The following is an 11,429-nucleotide window of genomic DNA, read 5'->3' as shown; positions in this document are numbered from 1 at the left end:
TGAGTAGTGATTTCAATTGATAGTATTGTTGTGAACGGAATAGTTGCAGTTAGGGTTTCTGCATGTTTAGCAACTGGTAGGGCACCGACGAAAGATCCTTCGACGGAACTGGATGATCCGTTGGCTTATTACTTCGACGAAACATGTGAAGTTTCGTCACACTCACATGTCGACGAAACATGGGAGGTTTCGTCACACTTCCATGCCGACGAAACATGTGAGGTTTCGTCACTTTGAGGTTTCACCGTAAGTCAGAATCTCACAAACAGGATGTAGTTTGGTACGGGTCTAATAATGTATGATTATATGTTGACCTTTGTTTGTTGAAGATATAAGTTATGCATGAGGAAACATGAATCGGTTTTGGTTAGCATACTTGACTAATGAAGATTGATACGAAACATACATGTGGGTTTGGATATACATGAGTAGAATAACTGATATGTGCCATTCGGTGATTGTTGCATACACACACACTATGATTATGATTCATACGTAAACCTTGTGAATGTAAACTAATATCGCATACGTGAATACCCAAGGTTGTGATTGTTTAAGTGTGAACAAGTAACTAATCATACCGAGCAAACCAAGGTGAGTTCACTTCTCTCAAACAAGCATGCGTCCGGTGGGGACAATCAAACTGGTAAAACTTGTAAACGGATTTTCGTAAACCCATATCCTTGTAGGGGATATGAGGCGGTTTTCAAATACCCACATCCTTGTAGGGGATGTGAGGCGGATTTCACAACGCTATCCTTGCAGGGGATATGCAACGGTTTTCAGTAAACGTTATGGTTGGATAATACACTCACTCTCTATCACTTAAGTCCCAACATTACTACCGGTTGTTGCTTGTAGGGCAACGGGGTTATTAGTTGATAGCCCTATTAGGTTTGGCACCCTCACGACGCTCCTGGATAAGACGGGTGTGAACTAATAACTTTAAATCATGACCAATGTTTGATAGAGCATTGGGGAAGGGCAAAAAGGGTCGTCTGCAGTATCGAGTTATTATCAACGTAACAGTCATAACAAATCATAAATCATTACTTGGTATTTAACGGTTAAAGCAAACTGTGAACTCACCAGCCTGTCTGATACACTTTTCTGCATGCTTGCAGGTCCTTAGGTTCATGGATTGGAACTTGCTATCTGGGATTGCTGGAGTTGTCATGGGTCGTAGCTCTTGGATACAAGTTTAATGTTTATTGCACTCATGTTTTGAAACACTTGAAATAACTACTTATCTTATGCTTCCGCTGAACGTATTTGTTTTGGATTTGTGTTTGAGTTTACTTTATGAAATAAATGGAAACTTTTATTAACTACTATGTATGGTTCAATGTGATTGGTGGCTAGATCCTGGTACGTCACACGCCTCGCGGGGGTTTCCGCTTGTGGTATTTTTTTTGGGGGTGTGACACAAGTTGTGAGTCGGAATATAGGGCCATGGCTAACACCGCTTCGGAGCTTATTTAGATCACCCATCTTCTACGAGAACTGCATGCACTGCCACCAGGACCGCCTACTCTCTTATGTGACAACAAGAGTTCACTTTTTCTAAATCAAAATCCAATCTCCCCCAAGAGAGCAAAACATATTGATGTTGATTACCATTTCATTCGAGAATTAGTCGCTGCTGGCCATCTCCACATGAGGTTCATTTCCACGGATCAACAAGTCGTCGATATCTTCACAAAGAGCTTACCGAAACCTCTCTTTGAAAAGTTTAGCACAATGCTTCGTCTGCAACCACCACCGTCTCGCATTGACAGGGGGTATTAGGCAACTCTAAACAATTGCCTCAAATATCTCATGCATTTACTATCATTCATTGCATTTATTGTATAGATTTTTATTTTAGTCATAGGAGGATTTTACTCTTCAATACTTGTTCTTTTCTGTGTATTTATACCGATTGTATTCTTCATTGTAAATCATCAAAAGTTGTTACTATCTCAAGATTGCATATAAATTGGCATCACTAAAATATTATAGTTAGAGGAGGCAATCTTGACCCAAAGCCTTCCAAGTGGATCACTTTGGGTTGCTTTTTAAATTATATGGGTTGGTTTGAGTAATATATTTTCACTCAATGGGTCAAAATGGGTCAGTTAAAATTCCATCTCATATATTTTCGGGTCAAAACGGGTCGACAAATTCAAAGAAATGGATCAATGTGGGTTTGTGTCCTAAAGAAACAGGACAAGTTTTGGATCAGAACGGGTTCGGTTCGGATTGAGTTTCGGGCGGCTGGGACGGGTTTCGGATCGAAACGTAGTTGGTTCGGATCAGATTTCGGGTCGGCACGGGTTTCCACATGGGACGGGTTTCAGGCCGACATGAATTTTCCCACGGGACGAATTTTGAGTCGGGACGGACTTTAGCACGAGACGGGTTTCAGTTCGGTTTGTTTTTTGTTTTGTTTGGGTGGGTTATTTTCGATTTCGGTTGAGATTTTTTGTTTCGTTTTGGTCGCTTTTTCGGTTCGTTTTCGATTTTTTCAGTTTTTGTTTCGTTTTGGCCGGTTTCGATTCGGTTCAGTTTTCGGTTTTTTGTTTTGTTTTAGTTGTTTTTTTCCTTTGATTTTTTCAGTTTTTGTTTCTTTTCGGTTCAGTTTTCGTTTTTTGTTTCGTTTTAGTTGGTTTTTTCCTTTGATTTTTTCAGTTTTTTTGTTTCGTTTCGGTTCAGTTTCGGGTTTTTTGTTACGTTTTGGTCACACTTTTCGTTCGATTTTTTCAGTTTTTTTGTTAGTAGCTGGGTCATGTGTACTGCTGTAACGAGATCAAGATACTTTAGCTTTGTAAACGATTCTAATAGCAAGCTTTAAAACATTGGAATACAACACGAGAAATCAGAGTGCGGGTACAATACATGAATTAAAATCAGCTACCATTTGGTACTAGTGGCAAACCCGCGCGTTGCGGCGGGGTCGAGATAGGAGGACGGAAAATAATTCAAACCTTAAAGCGATAAAAAATTATATATAACCTTTGTGTTGATGCAACTCTTACTTGATGCCTTGACAACGTCTCCAACCATTCAATAACATTTGTGTTGATGTGCAACATTCTAGGACTCCATCCATCCAGACTTCTGCCCTATCATGCCATGCTATTATGGTTCTATCACTAACCCATCTCCAAGCTTCACCAGGCAGGACTTTAAAACTGCACACTACCCTCACCTTTACATTCTGCTACCTTGATGTCTATCCCTGTACCTCCCACATCCAAACTCCATGAACCCAACCCATATCACACAAGACTCAAAATAGACCCAAATTTGCAAGGAAAAAGGCCATCAAAAAGACAAACAGATAAAGGGTTTCCCACCAATGTAGGGCACTCAAACATATGAAGTTTTACTGGAAATTGGGTTGTTATTAAAAGAATATAACTTTTGAAATATTAATTATAAAACTTTTAGCTTAACTAAAATTCAACTCCACAATAATACTCTTCATACATTTTCCAATCCAGATCAAAATTATCAACATCATCATATCATTTAAAAGCCTCGCGATGCTGCGGGATGACAAACAGATTAGTAAAAGTTATCGGATAGTTCGAAATTGCCACCAATATAGATAGATGAAATGATGTTCCAATTTAAAAAAAAAAAAAAAAAGTGTGAGATACATAGAAAGGCAATATTTGTAGATCATATATGGCCGTAGAATCTCACTCCCTTGGAAAGTACCTCTTGGTTGATTTTTAGGGCTCTCGGTAGGTAGTTTATCCCACAAGCTTTGGGCTTTTACCCCCCATTAGATCCGGCTGTTAAATATCTTACCAAAGTGGAGATATGATCTTGAATACTCCATAACATCCCTGATGTCCTTGCCTACTACAACCAAAACAACAAAATGAATTTAGTATGAAGTAACTAAAGTTATTATTATAACTAAAATCATACCCGTTTTTCTGTGAATACTCAATCAGATCCGAATAAAAATGATATTTTTCTAATACAATTTGTTTTGTCCCGAACTTGTTCAGACACGTCACTGCCTCCGACCCGACCCATCCCGCCAGTTTTGCCACGTTTTAGTTAAAACGTATGCTTGGTTTTAAAAAGCGCGAAGCGCACAAAAGCAACGATGTCTAAAACCGAGGCGCAAAGCGCAGAGCGCAAAAGTAGTGGGCTTTTCATACGCGAGGCGCAAGGGGATTATATAATTTTTTTATATATTATATAGGTTTCTAGGATCATTTACGTAATGTTTAGACACAAAAAAGTTGTATATATGTTGTCAAAGGCGGCGCTGGTTTGGTTTGGTTTATTTATAATGGCTTAGGTTTATTTAAGTTTACAACTGTCAAAAACAGCTTCTACCAGTTTTACATAAAAACTGTTAAAACCAAACCATTTACACAAGCAAGATAACACGAACTTAAAAACAAGAATAAACCATTAAAAACTTAGATTCAAACAAACCTGAAATATATTTACATAATAAATAGATATGAAATAAACAATTATATATATCGCTCACTCATGAATGTTACAATATAAATAAATAAAAACATCCAGCTATATAAATGAATATGGAGCCAAAATTGAAAATAAAAAGTAATCCAAATGTCCCCTAATGATTGTTATCAAGAAAAAAAAGTTCAAAGTTAATTTCAAAATATAATTTTCACTAACGTCTTCCACTCATTTGACCAATTAGTTAAGAAACTTCTGTTCGACCATCTAAGACCAGTTAACAAGCAGATGGCTTGAATACACGCCTATATGAAGACAAACTTGTAAAGCAAAAAACTTGAGCTAAAATGGTGGAAGGGTACCCGTAAATTTTACCGTTGCTCGCAGGAGAGAACATAAGCTTGATCATCAAGGACTTTGTTGGTAGAAATAGAGTCTACTGATGCATCTTCAAAACACAACCATTTTCCTCTAGGATGCAAAATTTCAGCAGTGTAGTGACCCTTTGATGGTTACCTCGCGTGTTACAACCCTGTATACCATTATGTTCAGGTCAAACTGGGTTTAGGCTGAAATGGTGGGATTGGGTTGACCACACAGACACTTTTATGTCCAAGTTTTTATGATAAAGATGATTAATGAGTTAAGTGTATTACAAATACAAGGGTAAGCTAAACTATTTGAATAAAAACGATATAAGAGAATGAATGCACTAAAAGTAAACTATGGGCGCCTTTCAACCTATTTATACTATAACGCGTTTAAGCAAATGGGTCAAAATGGCCACCACTAAAAGTGTCAACCCGTTTAGTTATATTTTCTACCATTTATAAGCAAACGGGTCAAAACACCCACCCTTACAAACAATGACAAATCTTATTTTATGGAATGTTGATAATAAATTTGGTTTTCCTCTTTTGGTAAAAGTGTCGATCCAAATGTTACCCTGTTGAAAGCATTGGTTTCTATCCACATAATTCCTCATTTTGTAAATTCAGAATGCAGGGTATTTTAGATGTTATACTAATACTCAAATAATTTATCAAGTCATAAAAGAATCCAACTCAGCCTCAAAAGTAAACAGATTACTACTCGAAGAACTATAATTCAAAAGTAATAAAGATATCCATGCCGGTGGATGTATATTTGTCAAAACTAAGAAAGAAAAGTTAGTAAGGATGATGATACCTCAGTTGTTAGGTAACAAGCAGCCCATGGTTAAGTATGAACTCAAGTGGGAAGTAGACGACTTGGTGCCCCCTAAGTACCAGCTCAGCCATACTGATAATAGAGCCTGTTGCTAAAGGTGTTCAAAGTATATAAAGTCCAATGATTTTCTAAGATTCACTATTATAGTAATTCAGTACAGCTTTTTCAGAAGGGTGAAACTCAAATCCATAAAAGAAATGCATAGAAAGCAGAACAATCCTTACCAAAACACAAGCAACCCAAAGGAACCCCACTCCAATAGCATGGAAATCAACCAACTACAAAGAAAAGTCAACAAAAACCTACAAATTAAAGATGAATCTGCACAATCGCTAATGGTAATCAAAGATTAAGAAAACAAAGAAAAACAACATCCACTTACATAAAACTCTAACCAACCAGCGATCGAGTCAGTCAACAGGCAATCGACGGTGATAGGGCTTCTTTGAACCCTAACTTTTTTTTCTTTGAAAAGATATTTATGGTGAAAAAGAGGGAAGTGAAAAGTTTGCTGGCCTGGGCAATAGCATCATCAATTGAGAATGTATTGATTCTTTCAGTTTCATTCATCAAACCTAATTGATTATTCCTCCCACTGTTTCTTCAATTATCAATTGGCTGTCTTAAATTTAGACTGTTGGGTTGAAGATTTCGTTGTGCAAGAATCATCTAGGCGACACACACTGAATTGGAGGGCAAAACTGGAAGGAAAAGACGAAATATTAGCGAACAAGGCATGACTCTTAGTCTGCCGTCTTAAAAATTGAGTTGGGAATTATATTTTTGTCCAATGGAAATGTATTATATAGGTATACATAGATATAGATATACAGATATATAGATAGGGGAAGATTCATTTGAGAAGAAAATTTAATTGAGAAGAAAAAGAACAAAGGGTAATTTTGTAAAATATTAAATAGTTTTTCACTTATCTCATTTATTATCATTTTTGACTAATTAATTAGTCATAAAGACTATTATCATTCACATTAACTTTTTTTACCTACACACATCAAGAAGTTGTCCTACATATTTCAAAATTTATCCTACACGTTGAAATTTATCTGACACAACTCGTAATTTATCCTACACAACTTCTAATTTATCCTACACTTTAAATTATTTTATTTAATTTTTTTGAAAAAATATATATTTTGTAGATAAGTTATAAAAAATTTAATGTATTAGCTATTAAATAAGAAGACTACAAATTAATGACCTATGTATATTTACCAATGTACCCTTATAGTAACATTAAATACTTGTATTAAATGAAGTAAAATAAAGCATTCTTATTGGTTGAAATTTGTTCTTTTTTCTTCTTACAAAAAATTTCTTCTCATTTGAACTCTCCACTATATAGATATAGATATATAGATATAGATAGATATATAGATATATAGATTATGTTATTTAATAGGAAGACTTAACGGTAAAGATGGTTTGAAGTTCAATCGTTTTGATGCGAACCATTTCGACGCGTATCGTTTCGACCCGTACTGTTTCGACCAGTACCGTTGTGAATTGAACCGTTCTGACCGTACCGTTTCGAATCGAACCGTTTCGACGCGTATCGTTTCGACCCGTACTGTTTCGACTAGTACCGTTGTGAATCGAACCGTTTTGACCGTACCGTTTCGAGACGAACCGTTTCGACGCATACCGTTTTGACGCGTACCGTTTTGACACGTACTGTTTCGACCCGTACCGTTTCGACCAGTACCGTTTCGAACCGAACAAAATTGCCCTTGATGTACAATCTCTTTAAAAAACATATTTAACCAACCCGACCCGAAACCCGTTCCAACCCGAAACCCGTTCTGACCCGAAACCGTTTTGACCCAAACCAAAACAACCCCTTTTCTAATTGACCCGTTTTGACCCGAACCCGTTTTGACCCATGACCCATGACCCGACCCGACCCAACCCGACCCGTTTGCCAGGTCTAACATTTATAGTTAACTAGTAATTTACCCCGCACGTTGCGCTGTGATTCAGGTTGGTTCGTCACATTAGCAAGAACAAAAACTAAAAGGCGAAACACTAAAAACTAATAAAATTAGAGGGACTAAACATGTATATTACCAAAGTTAAAGTATAGGGACTAAACATGTATATAAATAAAGTTAACTAATAAGAAGAAAATTTATTTAAAGTAGAGAAAGTTAACTAATAAGGAGAAAATTTATTTAAAGTAGAAAATTTATTTAAGGGTTTAAAATTAAATAAAAGACTTTATTGAACAAAAAAAAAGTTTCCATAAGTGTGAATGTTAGTGCATATGTCTGTCGACTTCGTCTTGTATCGAGTCTTCTATGTATATAGATAGATCAGGGCACGTAAAACGAGAAAACATGTTAAAAGGTTTATTTCGCATGAAATAGTTAAGCTATTTCGCATGAAACAGTTAAGCTATTTCGCACTACGAAATGAGCTTGGCCATTTCGTTTGAATGATTTCGTGCGGAATACCCCAGCCTATAAATATGTGTCTTGCCTTGTCATTTGTAACTTTCCGGTCTCAGTGTCGAACTGCTGCCGAAGTGTCTACTCGCTGTAATTTGCTGTTATATCAATCAGAAAGACATTTAAAGTGAATATCTAGCTGAATCAACTCAATACGTTTGTTTCCGCCTCTCGTATTGAGCAAAAACTCTTCTGATCGACTCATTAAGGTCCAACAACGATCCTACAAGTGGTATCAGAGCTCAGGAGGAAGAGTTCTTACCGAATTCAGCTTGATTCCTTCAAAATTCTGACTTCTACACCTTGTTTTCAAAATTAAACAAAATTTGACGGTTAAAATGGTTTGAATCTCACACATTATAAGCGAAACATTGTTTTATTAAAGCCTTGAGAGAATTGGATCTAAATTCGAACTAAAAACTGATTAATTTGACAAAATTCTAATCGAAAAGATGACATCAGCAGCATTTCGCGTGGAATAGACCTTTCATTTCGCACGAAATCACCTTTGGTGGTCTATTTCGCTTGAAAATTGGTGTCATTTCGTACGAATGGACAAGTATTTGTTCTATTTCGCACGAAACAGCTCATTTCGTGTGAAAATTTGTACATTTCGCACGGAATCACCATTTCGTGTCAGTCATTCCGTGCGAAATCACTCATTTCGCACCAAAAGGATTCATTTCGTACAAAATTATTCATTTCGTACCAAAGGATCTATTTTGTTTGAAAAGGTCATTTCGTGTGAAGAAGGTTATTTTGTTTGAACTTATCATTTCGTTTGAGATTTGTTTTTCAGGTTGTGATTGTGAAATTTTTAAAATCAAATAATGGAAGAGGAATTTTATAACGCATTTGCTACTGCTCCGACTACTCCGGATACCATTACTTAGAATTTGAACATGGAAAATGAAACAGGAACTTTGCAAAAACCCCCGAAGCTGATGGGTATTGAAGAATACTATGGTTGCAAAGATCGATTTGAAAATTGGGTTCAAGCAAATCATTTGAGATCTTGGGAGTGTATCGAGAAGAAGTATGTTAAACCTCGTACAAATGTGGGAGTAAACAAAACGATTTCTGAACTGTCGGACAAAGAACGAGACATGTACAAAGCAGAAAAGATGATGATTAGTCTGTTACAGCAAGCTGTGAAAGAAGACATCTTCATATTACTTCAACATGATAATACTTCACGTTCAATTTGGGAAGCACTTCGAATTAAATTTGAGGGAAGTGAGAAGATGATTAGGAGCAAGAAATCATTATTAAAGGAAGAATTTGACTTGTTTACACGCTTACCGAGTGAAACAACAAAGATGCTGATTGAAAGATATTGTCATTTAGTGCGATCAATGTCATTGTTAGATATTAACAAAGATCGTGAAGAATGGGTTGACAAATTAGCTGATGCTCTACCTCAGAAAGAATGGGGTACATATCTGATGATCTTAAAGAATACTGGAGAATATGATAAGTTGACAATTTCCCAGTTTATCGAAAAGATTGAAGGACAAGATCTTGAACAACAAAAGATCGCGAGAATGAATAATCCTAGTGGTCAACAGGATATCAAGATGTACTTCAAAGGAGGTGTTCAGAATGTTGAAGCAAGTCCGAAAGTCCAAACAACTTTTAGTGTAGAAAACTCATCGGGATCAGTTAACCAAAGCCCAAAGAGTAGCAGTGGTTTTTCTCCATATTCAAGTGTTAATCCGAAGGTGTCAACTTCAAGTTATCAGTCTCAGGGATTAAACAACGGAAATGGTTATGTGATGCAATGCAACATCGCATTGCAACTTTCAGAATGGTCAAAGTTTCTCTGAAGTGGTTGCTAAAAGTCATATGGCTTTACTTGCCACAGTATTAGAATCGTATGAAGGTTTGGTTGCTGGAAGGATCGGGAATCCTATGTTGACAAAAGAGGATTACGATCAGATTTATGCTGAGGAGATGGAGCTTATGGATATTAAGTGGTGTTTAGCAAGTGTGTTGAGAAGAGCTAAGAAATTTAAGATAATAACAGGAAGAGATGACTTTCGTGATGCAAATGTTTCTACTTTGGGTTTTGATAAATCTAAAGTTACTTGTTTTCGATGCAGGGAAAAAGGACATTTCAAGAGGGAATGTACCAATCGAGAAGCAAGTGGAGCTAAAAATCCGTTCGGGAATAATGATTATTATCGGAAAGCTATATATCAACAAGTTGCTCAACAACCATCATCGTCAAATGTTATTGAAGATGGAAAGAAAAAGGCAATTGAAGAGTCAAATAAGAAAGCTTATTATGGTATAATAGATCAAGATGATGAGAAAGTGGCAGAAGGTTTTAGTTGGGACAAATATGTTCCACCTAATTCAAAGTTAGGAGCATTCATTGCACAGATAGTTCAAGAACCGGATTTGATGAAAGAATGGATGGGCATGTTTGCTAATGTTGAGAAAAGACAAGATGAAGAGTCTGTGTCTTCAGAAGAAAGTTCAGAAAAAACAACAGTTTTTGATGATTCATCAGCTGACAACAGTGATGATGAAGAAGAAATGCATATAAACATTGGTAAATCTCAATTATCTCCTGAAAGTTTTAAATTTTATTTTGCAGATAGAATGGAGAAGTTGAAGGAGAAACGAGCAGCTAAAGATCAAAAAAAAGACAAAATACAATAAGGATGCTCAAGAAGAGAAGATTGAACAGAATGAAGGAATTAAAGTTGTTGAAGAGACGGTGGAAGCGGAGAAGGTTATTGAAGTGGAGAAGGTAGTTGGAATTGAAAAGATGGTTGAAGTTGAAAAAGTTGTTGAGATCACAAAACCTTGTTTAAAATGCTTAGAATCTTGCAAACTTTGTGAAGAGAAAGATGAGTAGTTGAGTGAGCTTGACAAGATGAAAGAAAAGTTGTTGTTCGATGTCAATTTTGTGAAAGACTCATACGATTTTTTTAACAGAATAGTAAACAGTCTGTAAAAGACAAACTCTGAAAGAGAAGATGCTTTAGTCATGATGAATGCGGTGATGATGTCTAAGCAAAAGGCTATCAATTACTACATTGAGGAATGTGCAAAGCTGAAGCAAGAGTTGGAGACTGAAAAGATAGAGAATGAAAGAATCAGACGGTTACTACAAAGTTATTCTAGTTCTGATTATTTGATTGATAGAATTTATCCAACTGTTGCAGGTTTTGAAGCTTTTGAATATAAGACCGAAGAAAAGGATACTGGTAAGAAACAAAGTGTCAGTTATAACAAGTGTCCGCCTCCGATCTGGGAAGGTTATTCTCCCAGAAAACCAAATGTGGACCAAGTCAAAAAGGCAGTCAA

At 36.3% G+C, this 11,429-nt stretch overlaps 1 long non-coding RNA gene across 4 annotated transcripts; it reads right to left on the bottom strand.

The window, feature by feature from the left end:
• Positions 1-3,426: 3,426 nt before the first annotated feature.
• On the bottom strand, positions 3,427-6,417 carry LOC110873831. 4 transcript variants are annotated; one of them, XR_002555497.2, is made up of 4 exons: positions 6,029-6,417; positions 5,626-5,924; positions 4,800-4,969; positions 3,427-3,852 (listed from the first exon to the last, which is right to left on the bottom strand). It is a non-coding gene; the product is annotated as an uncharacterized LOC110873831 (long non-coding RNA). The 4 variants fall into 4 exon arrangements; XR_002555498.2 differs by having other exon boundaries at positions 3,427-3,849; XR_002555496.2 differs by having other exon boundaries at positions 4,813-4,969.
• Between the last annotated feature and the right edge of the window lie 5,012 nt (positions 6,418-11,429).

The sequence above is a fragment of the Helianthus annuus genome, chromosome 8 (assembly GCF_002127325.2).
Source record: "Helianthus annuus cultivar XRQ/B chromosome 8, HanXRQr2.0-SUNRISE, whole genome shotgun sequence".
NCBI classification, from domain to species: Eukaryota; Viridiplantae; Streptophyta; class Magnoliopsida; order Asterales; family Asteraceae; genus Helianthus; species Helianthus annuus.
This window is presented reverse-complemented; position numbering and strand designations above follow the sequence as displayed.